Source organism: Morone saxatilis, unplaced genomic scaffold (assembly GCF_004916995.1).
Source record: "Morone saxatilis isolate NCDOM2014 unplaced genomic scaffold, NCSU_SB_2.0 Contig10, whole genome shotgun sequence".
NCBI classification, from domain to species: domain Eukaryota; kingdom Metazoa; phylum Chordata; class Actinopteri; family Moronidae; genus Morone; species Morone saxatilis.
In genome coordinates this window covers 10,834,699-10,840,246 of record NW_023339652.1, presented here as the reverse complement: position 1 = coordinate 10,840,246, position 5,548 = coordinate 10,834,699, and positions in this window count along the sequence as shown.

The window sequence follows — 5,548 nt, the reverse complement described above, 5'->3', positions numbered from 1 at the left end:
AAGTACAGGTCTGTTTACCATTTTACCATCTCTCGAGTCCAGTAGCCTGGCAAGATTAGTTAGGAATGGTCTTATGCCAGGATCATACTATACAATCAATTTGCATTTTGAGATGGTGACAAGGTCAGATTAGACATCATAAAGTGTGTTTCTGAACACCTGTTTTTCTACGTATTTTAAATTTGCGCATAAAAAACCCGGAATGGACAGATATGTAATGGAAGATAGGTCTGGATCATAACAATCTCAAGACAGAGAGAAGTCCAAGTACTACAACCCCGCTTTTGAAATATTCTGTACTTTAAGCAGTTTTTGTCAATGTATCAACTGAAGATCAGTCTGAAAGCAGTTTGTGGATGCTGAAACTGTCTTTTGACTGAGCTGTTGATTTACTCACTCCATTACACATCCAAAATCTATTACATACCATTATGGCATGTTTAGCAGTGTTGTTTTCATTAGCCACTTGTGTCGGAGACCCTTTGAATGGGAACAATAAGTGCTGCTTCCATGAACTCTATTTCACGGGTCCAAGGACAAAAGAAAAGAATGGAAAGAGGAAACCAGACCAGCGCAAAGCCAAACCCAACAGCCACAACGTAGAGCAATAGGGTCCCATGTTTCCCCCTCCCTGCCCAATTCATACAGGAAAGGCTAGTATTGCTCCAGGAAGGAGAGAATGGAGGAACTCTGTTGGCTTTACAATACACAAACAAGTCCCTGTGCTGTGATCCTGCTGGGGGAAAAAGAAGAAACAAACTCAAACGAACCAGATGTCTTTGCTCTTTGTTCTCTGCCTGATCAGAGCTAAAGGCTCAGGCTGCGGTCAAAGGTCAAAGGAGACACATTATATAAATGAATGAATTTCCATTCCAAGTCATTTCCACTGTACATACTGACATTGTTGTTATCATTGGCCACATTCTGAATAGCAGAGCTGGGCAGCTGGGTCAGTGTAGAGAGTGTTGATAAGCTATGATGATGTATGAGTAAGTAATTACATCCTGGAAATTCTATTGTTTTAGTCTTCTTTGCTGTTCACTCTTGCAGGTTTAAAACACACACTGCTTATTTTATATTCTTTATATTTTTATTTTTATACTACAATAGTAGTAGGGGGGTTCATTTCACATAATGCAACCAGACCACTACTATAACCACAAAGAAATATTTTTTGTCTGTGCTATGTAACTCTGGAGGACATAGTGAAGCATCTTAATTCATCCACCTGCTGTTTTGACAGAATCACTCAAAACAGGCAGGCAACCTTGATCCTTCAGTAATGAATAAGTACAGACCCATCTCTAATCTTGCCTTTATTGGCAAACTTATTAAGAAAGCTGTTTTTATTCAACTCAAATGTAAATTGACTTTTGGACAAATTTCAATCTGACTTCAGACAGCATATGAAGTTTCATAACTAGTTTTGGGAACAAAGACCCTGCATTGCACTCATCTCATTTCTGCTCACAATGTACTTAAGCACACCTTATCAGTTTACTCCATCCTCGACTCAATTTCCAAATCCTTCCCCCGAACCTTTTCTTTCCTTTTTCCCCCGTCTCTCTTATCCAAATACAGGAACCACTGGGGCTCTCTACAAGAGATACAGAGAGAAGGCTCCCCCACTTAGAGTCTCACAACCCACTCGGTTCCTTCTTACCATCTCGCCAAACCGTTCCGTCCATTCATCCATCCGCCAACAAACTCACCTTTCTTCCATCCATTCATCCCTCACTGTTCCTTCCGGTACCCCTTCATCATTCCTCAACCTTTAACCCTTCATCCCTTCATCCCTTCTTCCCTTCATCCCTCGACCCATACCCCCACATCGGTTTTCATTTATTCATTACGTGCAATAAACCTTAATAAGTTCCACACGTTCATAGGCGTGGTCTTTGTTAGTGAATGCAGCACTGAGACTGCGCTGATAAATGTTTTAAATAACATTTGTTTAAACAAAGGTTAAGGTACTGCTTGGTCTTTGATGGGATGGTGAGATTATTTGGCACAGTTCTCAATTGGTTCAGATCATATCTCAATCTCTCATCTTGTTACTACTGGTTATCATAAATATCAGTGGAAGTGGCGTCCCACAGTAATCTTAGGCTGCTACTATTCAACCTGTACATGCTAGCTCTAGGTCAAATCCTTTATGCTGTTCCCAATAAAAAGATGAGGTCATTGCCAGTAGATGTAAAAAAAATATGTTACTATTTAATACTATCTGTGCTAACCATCTTGTCTTTTTACCACAGTTTGACTTTGGTGACGTAGCTGTCCACCAGGCAATCCATACCATAGAGTACTGTCTGGGATGCATCTCCAACACAGCCTCCTACCTGCGCCTCTGGGCCCTCAGCCTGGCTCATGCACGTGAGTAAAAGCATGCATAAACATACAGAATTTGCAGAATTCAAAGATGCTTGACATATTTTAGTGTAAACCTTGTTGTTGTCGTCACTGTGTGTGTGCAGAGCTGTCAGAGGTGCTGTGGACCATGGTGATGCACCTGGGTCTGTCCTCCCGGAGCGGGGGAGGGTTCTTCGCCCTGTCCATCATCTTCTCGGCCTTCGCCGTCCTCACTGTTGCCATCCTGCTCGTCATGGAGGGGCTGTCAGCCTTCCTGCACGCCCTGCGTCTGCACTGGTTAGACACACACAGACACACGCACACACACACACACACCAGGGGTGGGCTATCATAATGCTATTGTGTCAAAAAAAAAACACAATTTGTTGATTTCAGTGCTTGGGGCATTTGACTTCTGATGATGGGAAGCTGTTTTCGAAGCTGTATCAGGCTGTATCAGAAAGGCAGGGAGGCCACCTCCTCCTGTGATAGTGTTTTCTAGCGTTTTGGCATGAATCCCTAAAGACTGCGAAAAGTGCTGGCTTAGTTAAGGAGCTACCAGAGGGCATAGAAGTGCTGTAGAGAAAGAGAGAGTGAGAGTTTAATGTACTTTGAAGCGCAAGGAAAACAAACCAGATTGCTGCTGTAAAATTGCTGAGACGCCTCGCCATTAAGCTCCCCGCCGCTTTCTTTAAACAACACGCATCACAAAGACGACTAATTCACCTCCAGGCACCGCGAGCGTCTTCTAGTCAAGGCCCCGCCCTTTTTTTGCTGTATGGTACACATTCACGCGCAGAGCATCTGTCAAAATACATATTCTCCCCGAAGCATTCCCAGACACCTCCATCCAAGGACAAATCAATTAGCAGTGAAAGACAGGCAGATGGTTTTGAAGGACGTCGGTGCCTGTGCCTCAGGTGAGAGGCATCGGATGGCGGCAAGCAACTGTCAAGTAGGATACTCGTCTGAGTGATTCCCCGATGTCATACACACACACACACACGCGCGAACATGCACATATGCATCTCCCTGAGAGCCTCTGCCAATATCAGACACATGCTTCCACAAAGAGGCAGCTCACAGCTTACTGTAGGATGCAAAAATCAACGCTGAGAGGGAGAGGCGAGTGAATATTTCATATACATATTATCAAACTGAATCCTAGATTAGCATTCCTTCTAAATTACCCCAGGTGATGCTAAAGATCGGGGCTATGTGGAAAGTGGGCTCGTGAATTTGTGTGCTCCTCGAGAGCAAAAATGGGAGATCAGAATGTGAATAATTGAAAAAAAAAAAAAAAAAGCACAGAAATACAGGGGAAAAAATCAAAAGCATATTGTTAATGTTGGATTCAGCAGCAGTGTAAGCAAGCTAATCTTTTTGCTGATCGTATACTTACAAAGGGACAATACATCAAAGTGGCTAATTAGGTGATTTCCCAGCGTCTTTCATTTTACCTAACGACTGATGAGATAACAAGCTAACCGAATTAGCCTAGCCGCTTATCTGCAGGTAACCAGGACGACCGTTCGGTTTGTTAATAATTGAGGTTCGGATGGAGCAGGTACAAAGGCAGCCATTTTTGAGGACCTGTGGTGAGGAATGATAGAGAACCTGGAAGCTGAGAGAAAGGCCTATCAGTTAAAAGAGCCATTGTCTCCTATTCAGCCATAATCAAGGCACACAAAAGGCGAGAGGATACAGTACACAGTGGCTAGCGTGGAGAGACAAAGCGCTACAGACAAAGCAGCAAAGATAGGAAATCATTAATTATAAGACAAAAAGGCAACAACAGCAGCGGCCGAGAAAAACGTTCTGCTTTAAAACATCACATAAAATACTATACTTTTGAGAGATTTCAGATTCTAAATGAACATCTTCTCATATATTTTCTGTTTTCAAAATATTTCCATCTAATGGCAGCATATTAACTCTGGCTGACAAGCAGGCAGGTTCCAATCATGGAAATGGACTCCGCATAACTGCCAAAAAGATCCTAATGCCTGCTAATTGAGATTCATGGCTTCAAATACCAATCAGATAAAGTGATTAAGTCTTAGCTTGTCCAGATCTTTAAATCATAGCTTCCCCTCCCAGCGCATCATCCTCTGATAGTCCATGTCTCATCATTTCATTATTAATCTTTCTTTGTTTTGGAGCACTGTTGCTCCCTTGAGAGCTCCGACTTGGTTCAATTAGAAGAAGTAATTATTCCTCTGCAGTGCTGTAAATCTAAACAATCTATATCTGTCTGCAGCAATCCTAACACATGTGTCTTGGTTGCATACTGTACTGTTTTGAGCACGTATAGGATCACAATGAAAAACATGCCAGCATTCATACAATCAATTCAATTCTGAGTGTGGTGTTTGGCTATTGTCACACAGTGCAGTGGGAAATGACAAAGAAGGCACAATTCACAGCAGGTAAAAGAGGATAAACACTTCAGAAAATGGAAAACAAAGTAAGCAGTCCTTGGGAAAAAAAAAAAAACGTTTTTGTGGCTATTTGTGAAGACTTATCACTGATGTATGCCTTCTATAATTCCCACTTAATCCAATCCATCCTGATTCACTGTATACACTGCCAGAAGTACTTTGTCAACACTTGCAATATACGGCTATATATAATTGGATACGGTAAAGTCATAGAAAATGGATGTGTTGAGCAGTGCTGTGTTTTGTACTTTCCAAAGCACCAACTGGACCAATTGCATTAGGCTATGTACAGCAAACAGTAGATATCTAAAGGTGCACTTGGTTCTTGAAGCGCTTTAAATGGAAATCTACAAACCTATTAAATCTGAGCGTCCACTGATGATGACCATGTGATATGATGGAAAGCTCTAGAACAGCTACTTAATGGACTTTGTGGTTTGCCAAAATGATATACCTGAAGCAATTTACCTCTATATGCTTAAGAAAAACCACTGTGTCCACTAGATACAGTGTTCATCAGCTTAGCAAAAGCAGCACGTTAGCAGAGCAGCAGACATGCAGTAGTATTCCAGTCCCCCATGAGTTACCAGGATGGGTTGCAGGCACAATATTGGGTGTAGGTTCAGTGGGCGCATGTTTGGCAGTGCTCAGAGCCCAAGACATAGTAACTGTAAAAGCCACTGTGTTAAACAGAAGAAACTAGACTTGAGCATAAAAATGTGCTACAGATCATGGTAATGTGTGTGTGTGTGTGT